This window comes from Chrysemys picta, chromosome 1 (genome assembly GCF_011386835.1).
Source record: "Chrysemys picta bellii isolate R12L10 chromosome 1, ASM1138683v2, whole genome shotgun sequence".
NCBI lineage: Eukaryota > Metazoa > Chordata > Testudines > Emydidae > Chrysemys > Chrysemys picta.
Window position 1 is genome coordinate 203013866 of NC_088791.1, and position 16268 is coordinate 203030133.

General features: G+C 45.3%; 1 protein-coding gene across 6 annotated transcripts in view; it reads right to left on the minus strand.

Moving 5' to 3' along the window:
* USP9X (ubiquitin specific peptidase 9 X-linked) overlaps positions 1 to 15478 on the minus strand; it is a 214754-nt gene extending 199276 nt beyond the window's left edge. For all 6 annotated transcript variants that reach the window (XM_065578842.1, XM_065578850.1, XM_005301756.5 and 3 more), the window contains exon 1: positions 15198 to 15478. The gene's annotated coding sequence lies outside the window, so the exon portion shown is untranslated. The remainder of the gene's footprint in view (positions 1 to 15197) is intronic.
* Between the last annotated feature and the right edge of the window lie 790 nt (positions 15479 to 16268).

A 16268-nucleotide genomic window follows, 5' to 3' on the forward strand; every position in this document is an offset into this window, starting at 1 on the left:
TTCCCTATCTGTAAAATGGTGAGAACACTGCCTCCTCACCTTGTGAAATTAAATTCATTAATGCTTATGAAGCACATAGATGTTAAGGTAAGACTGCCACAGAGAAGCTCATGAAAAATTAATTCTGTATTCAGTGCTGAGTTTGGATGGTGTGAAATAAATAAAGCTTAGGATAAGGAAGTGGTCATTGTATTAGGGAATTTTCCCCATGCATAAGGATAGCATAAGAGAGAACATAAAAGGGAAAGGAACTGGCTGGTACATGGTAAAGACTGGGAATGTTGGTAGAGAGAAGGCAGGAGTTGATGTCATGAAAAGTTACCAAATCAACTAAAGTAGTGTGGGATTAAACTGGGAAGGGTCTTGGAACATAAAGACAAGAAATGTGTGTGTTTGATACAGTGGTTAAGAGGGAGCCAGAGGAAATGAAAGAGGTGGATGATGTGGTCAGAATGACAAGCCAGAAAATGATCTTAGCAGCATTATTTTGAATAAATTTGAGGGGAATGAGGGTGCAGTAGTCAAGGCCAAAGAGGCCAGTCTCCGGAACGAGGGGCCGGTCAGAGGCAAAGGGGTACAGCACACTGGGGCAGCCCCACTCTGCCCAACCCAGCACGAGGGAACAGTTTACAAACTGGCAGCTACCAGATGCACACGGGCCCATCCGACACTATCCTGCTGGTGTGCCCCTTCCCCTTGGGGATGGGCCCATGCCGCGCCACACTGCCCCCTGCCCAGCACCTCCCAACCCCTATGCCCAGCATCCCACTGCTGAGACCCCTGCACACCCCTATCCCCCCACAACCACACAGCACCCTGCACACCACTGCCATCCACCGCCCCCACCCAAAGACCCTCCCAGTGCCCCAAAACAAACCTCCCCCACTGCCCAGCGTCCCCACCCCCTCACTACCCAGCAACCCCCCCCCCACAAACCCTCCAGAGACCCACTCCTCCACACCCTGCTGCACTCACTGGCCCCACTGGCAGGTGATTGTGTCTGCCGGGCTGAGCCAGCAGCATGGCCAGAGCCAGTCCCAGGACGGGGATTGCTCCAGCCCCTCAGGAGTGGCGCAATCAGCCAGGTCAGAGTGGGAGCAGGGCCTGCCTGGGTTGGGCTCCCTCAGGACCCACTTGCCTGGTGGGGCTTGGCTGAGCCCCCCGCGCTTCCTCCCCTTCCCCCCACTGGCCAAGACCAGACCAGCCTCTGCACCTGTCCCAATGGTTCGACCCTAGGGAGGTAGGTGGGGCCCTACAGGTGGCAGGCAGCAGAGACCACTTGGAGCCAGAGCCGCACTGGGGAGCAGGGTAGACTCCTGGGACATGACCCCCACGAACCCACCTGGCCTTGCCCACTAACCCTACGGCCAAGAGCCCTGCCCAGCCCAGCCCACATGAGAAAAATACAAGGATGAGAGAGCACAGAGAAAAACAAGTGAATAAGAGCAAAGGAAGACCCCAGGTTAAAAGTGGTAAAATTGGAAGAAAAAAGCAAAAGAATCTGATGCTTTGGTTAATTAAAAAAAAAAAAACAACAACAACAAAAAACCCACAATTTTCTGTGACAGAAAGGGAGAAAAAAAGACAATGGACCAAATGGAAGAAGGAAAAACCTCAAAGGCAGTGAGGGAGAAAATGAACAATGATAGTTAGCTATGACACTGAGTAAGTTTCCACTGTAAGACCATGTTTTCAGTAAGTTTCCCAGACCTGAGGACCACCTCTGTGTAGCTCAAAAGCTCCTCTCTCTTACCAACAGAAGTTGATCCAATAAAAGATATTACCTCACCCACCTTGTCTCTCAAATTAAAGACTTCACAGTAATTCTATCAGATCCATATAGAATTCAATTTTTACTATTCCTTAAACTTAAAAAAATTAACAGCGTAACTAAACAGTTTAGATATGATTAAATAAAAAAGTAACTTGATTCTTCTATAGGCACCTAAAAAGAAAAAGTTATAGCCATGGCTTGTTTAAAAAAAAAGAAAAAGAAAACTAGTTTTCTAAAACTTTTTTCCTATAGCTATTGTGCCAGTTTTCAAAATCATACAGTACCGACCTGTTTACGCGCGAATCCGCTTATAGCGCAGTAGCGCCATGCCTCCCAGTGCTACCTATTTAACATGCGAGACTTGTTAACACGCGGTCCAGGAACTTGCTATGTAGCACTACAGATTTGCTCACTAACTCACTGACATAGAAACTGACGGGAAGTGCAGAGCAGAAACGTGTTGTACGTCTTTACCGATATTGGTAAAGTAGTATCACGCACGTTTAGTCATTGTCACACTAGAGAGATATATAATATATAGTAGTTATATAGGAATATATATACTACATTAGAAAATTTTAACCGTAGGCCTAATATAATGGCAGAGGGCAAGTGTCAGCATTCCTACACTGTAGAAGAAAAGCTTGCTGCAACAGTTTGAGTAAATAGCAGAGAAACCCAGGCCAAAGTTTCAAAAGATATTGGGATTGCCGAATCTACTCTCCGGCAATTTAGGATGGCTAAAAAAACTAATCTAAACTGAATGGCTTTGTACAAAATATTGATTCTGCCGTGGGACTTACGCAAAAACGTGCGCGCTATTCAGCAAAACCCACAACATACAAGGCCACGTGCACGTGGTTTGCTCAGGAAAGGCTGAAAGGAATGCCGCTAAGTGGGCCAATTCTTCAAGCCCAAGCGACAAAATTTAGAAATTTAATGGAGGATGAATCATTCCAAGCCAGCAAGGGGTTTATAAGTAGTTTTAAAAAGTGTCATAGCATAGCGCAGGTATCCATTTCTGGAGAAAGCCAATCAGCTGATGAATCGGCCGCGAACGCGTTTCCTGCCGAGTTAAAATCTATTTTACAAAATGAAGACTACCATGAAAAACTTTATAATTGTGATGAAACAGCTTTATTTGCAAAACTGCTACCTGATAAGACTTCAGTCTTTAATTACGAGACACAGAAAACAGCTGGATTTAAAAAGATAAAAGATCGTGTGACTCTTCTTTTTTGTAGTAATAAGGCGGGCAGCCATAAGCTTACCCCTCTTCTCGTTGGCTGCTTTCATAACCCTCGCTGCTTTAATCACCTCAATAGAGCCAAACTGCCAGTAATATACGCTAACAGCAAAAATGCTTGGATGACGAGACATTTTCGATGACTGGTTCCACAACAGCTTTGTTCCAGCTATTCGTAAGCATCTGCGGTCGAAGAAACTCGAAGCCAAAGCACTTTTGCTACTTGACAATTGTCCAGCCCATCCTCCAGCCGAATCACTGATATCGAGCGATGGAAAAATGTGAGTGCTATACCTACCATTCAACACAACATCAAAAATTCAACCTTTAGACCAGGGTATTATTCAGAATTTTAAAAACAATCATCAAAGGGAGCTGATTTCAGCGATCGTGTCATGCACGTCTTCAGGCATTTCCGAATTCCTGAAACAGTTAAACATGAAGGAAATTATTTATTTAGTTAAAAAAGCTTGGATCGGAGTAAAACAGAAGTCCATTGAAAACTGCTGGATGAAGGCTCTCGGTGATACCTTTTCTGTCAAAGACGGCTCAGACACAGAAAATTCCAGCAGTGGCACTGATTCAGAGCCAGACTTCGAAGGATTTTCGGAAGAAGACGTCCTACAAACACGCACGCAGACAAAAGAGGATAAAGCTAAACTTCTCTTTCAAATGATAAAAGATTTTAGTTTGGATACGGCGTCGGAAATCATAACTGAGTGGCTGGAGATGGATGAAGATTGCCCAACTTAATATTTCTTCCTCAGACAGAAATTCTGAACAGGCTGCGAGGCTATGGCGGACCACGAAAGTGATGGCGAGAATTCTAATAATGCAGGCCTAAATGACAACGACGACGAGGATGTAGTTGAAAAGGTCAAAATTTCGCCCACAGAGCTCTTAGTGCTGTAGAAACTGTTGTAAGATTTATGGAGGAGCAAAACGCGGAAAATAACGAAATCATTCATCTGCAGCGAATGACAGACTTCATAAGAAAGAAAAAAATGTGAGCATGAAAGAGCAGAAAATAACGGCTTTTTTTCTAAGTGAATCATAGACACTTTTTTCAGCATGGCCCTCTTAACCCACAGTCGTGACGGCTGGACTCCTGACATCCGCACATAAATGGGTCTCTACTGTACTAACACAGGTGTTCTCAAACTGAATGGCTCTCAGCCTCCACCCCTAAACCCCGCTTTGCCTCCAGCATTTATAATAGTGTTTATGATTAAAAAAAGTGTTTTTAATTTATGGGGGGGGGAGTTTGTACTCATAGGCTTGTTGTGTGAAAGGGGTCACCAATACAAAAATTTGAGAACCCCTGGACTCACAGGACCCCAATTATCTTTTTTTGCAAGCCTCACAAGTGAGCAAAAACTGTAAAATTAGATCAGTGGTTCTCACCCTATTTTCCATGGGGGGCCGCACATTCAGCTCTGTGTGTTATGTGGGCCGTATCCACACTACCCACTTGGCCCTGAGTATGTTACATGGGCCACAACTGTGTGCTGATTTTTGCAGCAAGTGGCCCAAAGTTTAAGAACTACTGTATTAGACTATGTATATAAAGATCAAGCATCTTCATAGTGAACACATCCCTAAACTTCAGCACCAAGTTGTGCAGTCTTGATGAGCAGACCTGAAGTTTAGGAACAGTTTATACTAAATCTGGCTGGAGAGAGATTAATTTAGATTGTAAGAGTTACTGTAAAAGTAAACATGAGCAGCTCCTACCGACCAAAATTAAGACGACTGATTGAAAAAAAGGTATATTTATTAGGTATTTGTTCCTCTTGGAAGACACTGACTAGCTCAGTTTCTGTACAACACAATCATTTTTGACTTAAGAGTCAAAGTTGAAAACACAAAAAACAGAGAGTTATACATGTGGTTTGCTCCACAAAATTAACACCCATAAAACTGAAGGACTAAAAGTTCTCAGGTAAAATGTGACTTTTTTTAAATAAGCCAAAACAGCACCAACATTAACAGATAAGAATTTTCCCAAATGAATCATATTACTTTGAACTAGATATTAGTTCTTATTGTTCTGTTACCAAACACATCACTACCAGATTAGACTAAAAAAAAAAAAATGTTGGACTGAGGAAGAATTCTGACTTCTGAGCAGCAATTTTCATTTAGAATTTAAACAATTTTAAACTGTAAAGTCTTTTTTTAAATACTTAAATCATTGCAGTTATCCTAAAGTCAGCTGGCATAGTAAGAAGCGGAAGCTGAGATCCGTTCCTGACTATACACTTCACACACCAGTATTCAGCTCACATTAGCCTGATTTTCAGAGGTGCTTGGCAATCTCACTGAACTCAAGAAGAGACGTAGTCGCTCTTCACCTCTGAAAAAAATCAGGCTGCGTGTCTTATATCCACCTAGAGAGCAACTGTAATCTAGTGATACAGCACAGGCTCAGAGTCAAGAGACCAGAGTTCTCTAGGTCCAACAGACAATAATTTGCTGTTTAACAATAGACAAGTTACATAGCATCTCTTTGTCTCAGCTCTCCCACCTGTGAAACAGAGATAACCCAACTATGCAAACTGCAAGCTTTGGAAGAAAAGTGTCTCAAGAATAAAATATAATTGTGAACTTCAAAACACTTTACAAATATTAATTAATCATCATCCATGTGAGAAGTATTATGCTTGGGGTTGGGAGAAAAGAAAAAAAAATCTATTCACTTCTGGGGAGATGCTTTCCCTAGTGACTTGGAAGTGGGGAAGGGAGATCTAAGCTCAATTTCTGTAGAATCTAACCTTTCATGTTTTAAAAATTAAGTCCCCACTCCATACAGTTATATAAAAACCTTCCAAGTGTGAACTGAGGATGAAGCAATGCAGTCTGAGTATTCAGACAGCTTCTGCTATTACTCACTGCATTGTCAAGGAGGAACACAGTGAAATTAACAAGTTTTTGGTCATTTTCACTACTGCTTTTCAGCTATCCCTAGGCAGCAATGAAACTTGCTGTTATGGGGGAAGTTGTAAGCAACAGCAGAAGCAAGCACTATCCAAGAGGAAACAATATAAAAAAGTGGAGGCCAAGCCAGGGATCTACTAGGAGACATCTCTGCATCCTCCTACCAAGCAATACCAGCCAAGACTCTTGGGCAGGAGAACACTAGTAAAGACCGTCACTCAAAGTCAGAAGACATCGGGACTGGAGTGCTGGCAAAGATGGAGAAAAGAAAAAAAAATCTCCCCCTTCCAACATACAAGGAAGAGGATCTTCAAATTCAAACATCTACTAGCAAGAGGCTATTAAAGATGGAGCCTCTGAGCAAGGTCAAAGCATCTTGGAAGTAATCTCGGCAACTGCTGGCGGGACTTCTCAACAAAGGTCTTGTTTGGGACCCCAGCCGGTGCCTCTCTCTTCCCGTCTTTCATACTGACCAAAATTCCAAGCCATATTTTCCCAGTTTTACAGACACGAAAGCTAAGGTAAAGGAATTAATCGTTTACCCGATGTCACAGAAGGAGTCAACATTATAAGCCTTGTCTACACCAAGAAAATTACCCTCTGATGACAACAAATGTCAGTAACAGTGGCAGCTGAACTGGCGTTGAACATAATTTAGTGCAAACAGGCAAGGACAAACCTTGCTCCCCACCATTTTGGAAACCACAGCTAAGCCCTGCTCTGACCAGATGTGGGGAGAGGAGAGAAAGAGGGGAGAAAAAATAGTGATGGAGATAGAGTATAACACAGGGAAAGAAAAAGAAAAATGGACATGGTGTGAGACTTGGGGGGGGGGGGACATGGCCTTGGCAGTTTGACAGCTTAAGTAGCTAGTATGAGAAATAATTGTCTTAGTAACACTGGTGATCAGCTGACAAGAGCAAATGCCCAGTTTTGCCAAAAAAAGTTGGGACATCTGGGACCAAAATGGGAAGTATGGTCATCCTAGGCTAGGGGTCCCGAAACTTTTTCGGTCACACCTCCCCCTTACCCAGTCCGCCCCCTCATCCCTGGGAGCCAGGGCTGGGACCCGCAGTCAGTGGCTGAGAGTGGCAGGGTGGCCAGGAGCAGAGCCAGAGCTGGGCCTAGGGACAGGGCTGGGGTGGGGACCGAGTGGAGCTGGGGGTAGGGCTGGGCCCTGCTGCATCCCACCAAACGTTCCTCCATGCCTCCCTATGGGAGCATGCCCCACAGTTTGAGAGCCACTTCCCTAGGCTGTGGTAAGAGCTGCCCAGGGAGCCTGGGCAGCTGTGGGGAGTCCCAGACCCTGCACCTACTTTAGGCTGTGGGTCAGGGGGCCCAAGAACAACCCCAAGACCTTGTCCCTGCCCCCAGGGGCAGGTGGAGGGTCTAGGGCTCCCCACGGTGGCCCAGGCTCCCTGGGAAGCTCATACCATGGCCCAGCTTCCAGGGCCATCAAGGGGAAGGGAAGGAATGGCGGGGGGCATGTGGGAAGCCCAAATGTTCTTTGTGCCCAGGACCCTAATATATCTTAATCCACCTCTGCAGGGACCATGGAAAAAAGTACAAGAGCCATCTGAGGTATTAACGAAAACTGACAGTAACACTTTACCCTGCTCAGAAACAATTTTTAAGCATTACTGTCAGAAAAGATAATAAATTTAAAGAAAAATGTAAGTTAAAATGCAAGAACTAGCATTTTGAAATTTAAGGTTCCACTGAAGTTAATCACATGCCACAGGGATCCACCCATATGGAGATCTGTGCAGAATTTGTGCTTAAAACAGCAGATCAAATCACTGATTTTTCTGGACAAAGCTATCCTATTTCCAGCCAAGCTCCAGATTGTCTATATTTTCTGGGACTATGCCAGTTTTTAAATGACTGAAAATTATCACTGAAAATTATCACAACCAAACACCTACCAGAACTGGATACAAAGGAAGGTTCAACTCATGAATGACTAACACTTTCTTCACTCTTGCAAATGACAAATAAAACATCAATAGCCTAAATCTAGGATTCCAAGCTTTAACAAAATTTTAGGCTAATGTGTTTTCACACCCCAAACCCTGTAAAAGGATAGACTAAATCAAATCTTCCAATAATCCCTTTTTCTTTCTTTTATTAAGTTAAAAATCATGGATGGACTTAGTTTGATGAAACTTGTTTAAAATATGCTAAATATTTTATTGGTACAACAGAAACTAGAAAAAATAACCACTAGTATATAAAAAAAAACATACTGAGATGCCAATATCTTTCGATAGTAACATTTCTCATTGTATAATTTACACTGCTATTATGGAAAAGCAGTAAAGAAATTTTTAAGAGAGGCTTCCCCTCCACAGACTTCTAAGCGGTTTAATTTCTAGTACAAAAGGATCAATAACCTAAAGTCCAACCAACATTTCTAGAACTTCTATACTGTGTCACAGTGTTGAGGGTAACCCACCTCAAAAATTCTGTCTTTGATAAAAGAGGGATCTTATTTCAAGATAATTCTACACATTTCTAAAGAATCTGAAAGTCTAATGAGGTTCAGCCCTCCCCTCCCACCCACACACACCCTTTTGCTGTTTTACAGTTACCGAGACCCATGGGTTGATAATCCCTGTTCGAAACCCAAAATTGGGTATCCAGAACGTTTCAAAGGGTCACATGGCAGCTCCTGTCCCACAGGGCTGGCCAGGCTCGTCTCCCTGCTCCAGGCACCGCAACCTCTGTTATCTCACCACCACTCAGCTTTGGTCCAGGCATCATGACGACAGGAGTCCAGGTAGGCCAAATATGAATGAGTGGCACTGCAAGCCCATGAGCCAGGTCACAACTCCACTCATACAAAATTGATCCAGTTAGGTGGGCGGGGCCAAACCTGAGTGGCACTGCAACCCCAGAGGTTGCAACACCCAGAGCAGAGAGCCAAGCCAAGTCCAGCCCAACCAGCCTCACAGCACAGGGGCTGGAGGAGCCGCCACTGAGGGGTGAGTGCTGGCAAGACCACCCTCTCACCCCCAGGGGCAGGATCTGACTAAAATTACCCTAGGGCAGTGGTCCCCAACCTTTTTTTGTCTGGCAGGCGCCAGATGATGAGCCACGGAGGACCATGGCGGCGGATGAGCATCCGCCAAAATGCCGCCGACAAGCGGCAACGTCAATAGGCGTCGCCGCTGAAATACCGCTGAGTAGCAGCGTCATCCAGAGGCATCGCCGCCGAAATGCTGCCGAATTTCGGCGGCGAAGCCTCTGGATGGCACTGTTTCTCGGCGGCATTTCAGCAGACGCTTGTCCGCCGCCCAGTATGCGAGCGCACAGATGCCCCATACCGTGTTGGGGACCCCTGCCCTAGGGCCTCCACCCCTAGACTATTTACTGGGTCGCTATAAGCCGTAAGAATTTACAAATGGGTCCTGAGCCCAAAAAGTTTGAGAATCACGGACCTAGAATATTAAAGCTCCCATACGGCAAATACATGTACTTTACTCTATTCCAGCCCTACTGAAGCTATGTGCATAAAGTTAAGCATCTGTTTAAGTGTCAGCAAGATTGCGGTGCCTAGGGGATCTATAATGCAAAGTACAGTAAAACCTGCCAAGAGCGACCACTCATCTGAGTTAGCAAAAGTGGTCACTTGTAAGACGTGGTCTCTCTTCAAAAATTTGCACAGCAGACAGTGGTCATATTCCATGGCCTCTGCAAGAAGTTGCTCATAACAGCTGGTCTCTCTCAGGCAGGTTTTACTATATATGCCTTGTGCATCAAAGGAGGTCATATTAGATCAACTTGTAAATACAAACAGTTTTCCAGGTCTATCAATGTTTATATTCAACTAGTTGCAAAAGATACCATTTGTCTACAAGAAATGCAGTTGTCTGTTACACTTCAGGTACATTGGAAAAACAGTCCAGAACCTAGTGAAAAAGAAGCCCATACAATCAAGGAACTTCCCCAAAGTAAGCTTGTATGAAAATGTAAGATTTTTGTTTTATCCCATCAATGTCTGAATTCCTACTATCATCCCAAACATTTGTGTCAATAACCAGAAGACAAGATAGCAACTCCTATCCAGCAGCTCAGACCTGAACTTTCTGAAATACAAGAGTAAAATTAATTGTTTTGTACAAAGAAGAATTAGTAAAGTTCACAATGAAAAACGTAACTGGAATTTGGTGCGTTAATCAACTTCCTTTAAAAAAAAGATTCCACTGTGGAATGCTGTCACCTTTTTAATTTATTCCTCTCACCCCATGTTAGATGCTCGTACCCAAGCTGTCTTATACCTTTGCTGACGTCCAACTTGACAAATCATCCAGCAGGTTACTAAGCCAGATTTATTCTACTTACAGGAAAAGCATGACAAGCATGTGGTGTGGGGGAATCCCTGAAGTCTCCCAGGGATTCCACAAGCAAAGTTCTGAGAGGGTAAAATTAAGACATATAGACAAATGCAGAAACCCTGTCCACACTAAGAGACAACTGCATCAGAGGACCTAGTTAGAACAAAATTGTCCCACCCAAGTTAAAACATGATTCTGTATTTCTGTCTTATTATCTATCCCTTTCTTAATGATGCCCAATATTCTGTTCGCTTTTTTGACTGTCACTGCACATTGAGTGGATGTTTTCAGAGAACTATCCACAATGACTCCAAGATCTCTTTCTTGAATGGTAACAGCTAATTTAGACCCCATCATTTTATACGTATAGTTGGGATTATGCTTTCCAATGTGTATTACTTTCCATTTATCAACATTGAATTTCATCTGCCATTTTGTTGCCCAGTCACCCAGTTTTGAGAGATCCTTTTGTAGCTCTTTGCAGTCTGCCTGGGATTTAACTATCTTGTGTACCATCTGCAAATTTTGCCACCTCACTACCCCTTTTTCCAGATCCTTTATGAATATGTTGAATAGGACTGGTCCCAATACAGACCCCTGGGGAACACCACTATTTATCTCTCTCCATTCTGAAAACTGACCATTTATTCCTCCCCTTTGTCTCCTTTTAACCAGTTACCAATCCATGAGAGGACCTTCCCTCTTCTTGCGAGCTGTCAGCCTCCACCCCAAACCCCGCTTGGCCTCCAGCATTTATAATGGTGTTAAATATATTAATAAGTGTTTCTAGTTTATAAGGGAGGTCACACTCAGAGGCTATGTGAAGGGGGCCACCAATACAAAAGTTTAAGAACCACTGCTTTAGATGGCTTAACTTTTTCTTGTGTCTGGATTTGTGTAAGGTACATTGTGCGTAGCAACTCTTACTGCTTCCTCAGTAAGTCTGTGTGTATTATTACATTATAATGTTAGATGACAGACTAAAATACAAAGGAGAAAGACTACAACCCAGTACCATAGGTACATAAGATTATTTTTTGCAAAAGATATACCATCTCCTAGGATACTAAAATAACGTCCAACCACTCAAATTTAGTTCACATAATACACCTGAACTACAACTTTTGCCCCTAAATTTAAAACAAATATGACACGAGCAATACAACTATTAAGGATTCACCCAATAATCAAATTAATGGTTAAGAAGAGCAGATATTTCCAAAGCATGATGTTCCTAGAAAAATAGTGATTCTTGAACAGCGGAAAGAATTTTCACTTAAGCACTTGGATGTTAACAGTAGCATCCCAAATTATAAGAGTAAACACTAAAGAGTTTTGGAAGAGACAAACCCTCATGTTTATAATCTCTAACTACTAGGGATAGGAGGAAACTTTCCCTGTGTGCAAATTATTCCCCATTAGGGTTTCTAACACCTTCATCGGAGACATTTGGTTTTGACTCCTGTCGGTGACAGGATACTGGATCAGATAGACCACTGGTCTGATTCTGCACAATAATTTCAGTGCTCCTTAGAATGCAAGTAAAGATAAAAGCATTGTTTCTTCCTTAAAAATATGATCATAACAGACTTCTCTTGCATCTGAAGAAGTGAGCTTCTTACCCACGAAAGCTTATGCTCCCAATACTTCTGTTAGTCTTAAAGGTGCCACAGGAACCTCTGTTGCTTGAGACTGAAGGAAGTAATTTAATTTTAAATTAGATTTAAGTTTATCAGTAAAAATGTTTTCAAAATGATACTGCAATTTTTAATTCTATTTATCAGCTAACCAACACTTTTTCAGAAAAAATAGCTATACTGCCTGAAATCCACGTAATTGTTAATTTCTAATAATACTTTAAATACAGTTGAGTATATTGGGGGGGGGGGGAAGGTTCCCATGACTATTGAAGAAAACTTCTCAATAATCAAGTAGATGTTGACTGTGATAAAAATAACTTTTAGATATACAACAAAATTCTTATTCAGTTTTACTCAAGATCTGACATTTTGAAAAGCCCTAAATGAACTGCATATTTAAACTTGAGAACCTCTGCAGGAGAATACTACTGTGGTTTCTTTACTGTGGCATTTCTAGTTCCTCAAGTGGCTATTTACTTATCTTTTCTCATTTTCTTTGAAACAATTCCAGCATTTTCAATACAATACATAACTGACAAGACTGGATACATAAGGGCTTGACAAAGCCCTAGCTGGGATGATTTAGTTGGTGTTGGTCCTGCTTTGAGTAGGAGATTGGACTAGATGACCTCCTGAGATCTCTATTCCAACCCTAATATTCTATGATTCTAATAGAAACAGGGGTTGCTTTACACTGTGGGGTACCCTCAAACATGAATGCACTAATATAGGAAACAAAACACTTCTAAAGGGGGTGGTGTCTAAAGATGCAAAAGACACACATGGTCTGCTCCCACTGCCCTTATTGATTGGTACCTACAGAAGCAGCACTTCCTGTCAGTTCAATAGGAAGTAGTAACACCAGAAGAGTAAATTCACCAAAACATGAAGCAGCAGGCTGGAAACAGTAAAATGACAGAGGTTGCTTAAAGGAAATGTTTTAAAAAGACTATATGAAGAGGCATGATGATAGAAAGGGCATAAAGTAAAACTGAAAAAGTAGAAGAAAAAGTGATGCAAACTTATGGGTTTATTTTTAACTTAGAGCCTTTTTTCACATAACTAGATGTTCAAGGTTCTTCCACTGCAGTTCATTCTAGATTATACTGATTATGTCTTTGTTCAGAGCCATCTTTAAGTATCCATGACATCCCAGCGCAGCTGGACTTTACTCTCCTGCTCCAAATACTGCAATTGAGGGAAATAATTTTAATGTTTGAGAAATATAACCGAGAAAACTGCTGTGTTCTTCTAGTTTGAGAAAACAAATGGTGCTGCTGCCTTGAAAATAAACATTACATGTTTAACAAAAACCTCAAAATCAATGTACAGTAGGATTAAAATTTTGCTGAAATAGATGACTTCATCCTACATGTTCCCATTTTATCATAAGCAGCACCCAAAAGATCCAGGATGTAGCTAGCAGTTTGATTTTGCTGAAATAGATGACTTCATCCTACATGTTCCCATTTTATCATAAGCAGCACCCAAAAGATCCAGGATGTAGCTAGCAGTTTGAAATTTGTAGGTAACTGCTAATCTGTTACCCATAACCTCTCAAGGTACACATGCCACTACAGCTAGCTAATCAGCAAAGACCCAGTGCTCTCAAAACTTACCACCAGTCCCATAGCCCAGCACAACTGTAGTTAGTTAGCAAACGGATAATAAGAGGCCCAGTGGCACACAAACCTGCAAGTCAGTTTGCCAGAGCAAGTGTTCCTAGAATATTTAGCACTATATATAGATAGATAGATATAGCTATATAAAAAATAAAATTAGCCAGGTTTTAAAAATGTAGGCCTCAATCCTCCAATTAGGTCCATATGGGCAGATCCTTGCACATACCCAAAATGACTTCAGGGGTCTTTGCTCAGATGCAAAGGTCCGCCCACACTGAACCCAATATCAGGATCAAGGATTTAAAACAATTTGCAGACAAAATCAACACGCCTGAGAGAACCATAATACACTCATAGACTCATAGACTTTAAGGTCAGAAGGGACCATTATGATCATCTGGTCTGACCCCCTGCATGTTGCAGGCCATAAAACCGTCCCTACCCCTTCCCTGGACTCTGCTGTTGAACACCTGATTTGTATAAAGAATTTTAGTCCTTTCAAAATTCTAATTAGAATTACACACATTTTTATATTGATAAATTAATTTTTGCTACATGATCATTCAATATACAACTTGATTCCTGAACAATAATCAAATTAAATATGGCACCTCACAACTTAGGACATTTCTATGACATTTATATAGAAACAAGTTTATCCGGCAATAACAAAGACTGTTAGTATGGATTTTTCATATACATCCTCACTGTAAGCAGACAATGGTGCCAAAAGTGAGGTAGAATAGTAGTTAGATAACTGGGGGGGGGGGGGGGGGGGCGCTTCCTGTGGTCATCTCCTCAATTACCTTTTATATTGTCATTAAGAAATGATGGCCTAGATGTTACAAATTATGTCCCAATTGCCCTGCCTCAGTTATTAATCTCAAAGTAAAGTTTTAACACTGGTGAAAAGAAACAACTGGAAAGTCTTAAGTTGTCATTTTGGAGAACTAACAGGGTGAACCAAAGAGAAAGGGGCATAAAGGGGGAAGGCCGTTTTCCACATAGAAACAGTTTTATTAGGAATGGGAGCTACAGGAGAGACACACTTCGCCTGCACCCGTGTTAATAACGCTTACAGCGGGTGGGAGTGAGCTAGTGCTGCTGGATTTCACTCCGATTTGGGGGAAGAGTCTGAGCAGGGCCTTATTTCCAGGCGTAGCCCTGGCCTACACGGCTCCAATCACTCTACTTCAGTAATGGCGCTTGGTGTGAAATGAAACGAGACTCGGGAGAGGGAAAAGCGGGTGCAGCTCTGCGGGGAGCCCCTCTCAGCCCAGCAGTCCAGGGAGGGGCCGCCCGGCGGACAAACTCCCCGAGGGGCCAGGGTGGGTGCGCTCCCTCCAGCCCGCCTCGCAGCCCCGCACAGGACGCAGAGGGGATGAGACGCCGTCAGCCATTTTCCTTGACGCTCCAAAACACAGCGAGACACGGACACACGCCGGGGGCTGCGGGGGCGGCGCCGCCGCCACCTCCCCTCCCGCCACAGCCATAACACAGCGGCCTCCGGCTCCCCACCCCACCCAGGGAGCCCCGTCCCCCAGAGCCACGGACCGCTCAGCCTGCGCCTCCCTGCGCTCAGCGCGGCCACCGGCTGCAACACGAACCGCTCCTCGCCACCCTGCCCCGGCCTCTGCTCACCCCCGCACGGTGTCCTCTTCTCCCGCTGCTGCCGCGGCCCGCTCCCCCCCTGGGTGCTTCTGCAGACGATGCGCCGCCGGGGGCTGTCTCATCCCAGGCAGCCAGCAGGGCAGCGAGTCATACTCGGCGTAGAGCCGGCGGGCGGAGGGGGCTGCCCGTTCCCGGGCCCCGCGGCGCTGTGTGGAGCTGCCCGCACTCGGATCCCGGCCTGGCCACCTGGCTCCCTCCGGCAGCGGCGCCGGGGCGTCTCTCCTGCGTCACCAGCTCCTGCCCGGCAGCCCGGGGCTTGGCCGGGGCCTGCACGCTCCGCCCCGTCCGGGGCTCAGACACACACCCGGGGGAGGGGCGCACACGCTCCCCGCGCCTCTCACCGGGGCCTGGGTTCGGCGGGGGGAGGGGCCGGGCACTGGCCGCTCGTTGCGTGCACGGGGCGGAGGAGAACAGACACGGCGGCGCGGCCGGTTCCTCGCTCCCGGCGCTGGCGTCTCGCTACGTCCTGAGCAATATGGCGGCTCCGGCAGCGCTGGGCCAGCGGCGCAGACTCCGACTCAGCGCGACGGCGGCCCCGCCACCCAAACAGCGTGACCCCCCCTCGCCGTGTGTCACTCAGCCCGACGGCGGGGCAGGCCTGGCGGCTGTCACCGCCCCCTCGGGGCGCGCGGGGCGGGGGAGGAAGGGGAGGGGGCGCGGGGCGGCCGGGCCGCGCTCACTGGGGCGGGCGGCTGCGCGGCCGTTTCATGTCGGTTAGGCTCGTTCGGGTTCCATTGTGACCCGCTGTGCGAACAGCGCCGCCGCGGAGAGCCCGGATAATGACGTCAACGCTTCCTGCTCAGGGCTGGGGTGGGGGAGGTGGAAAGGGAACAGGCGCGCGCGGGGGCCTGGCGCAGCCGCTGACGTCCCGTCCCCCCTGCGGGGTCGGGGGTCCCGCCTCACGTTGACGGGCGCCGCGGGCCGCTTTTGGGCTACGCGCTCCGGCCCAGGCGGGTGGTTCCTGGGGAGAGGTGGAGAAGCGCCTAGACACGCAGCAGCGCTGTTTGCCGACTCAGGGCATTTCCGCCGCACCGGGCTGCC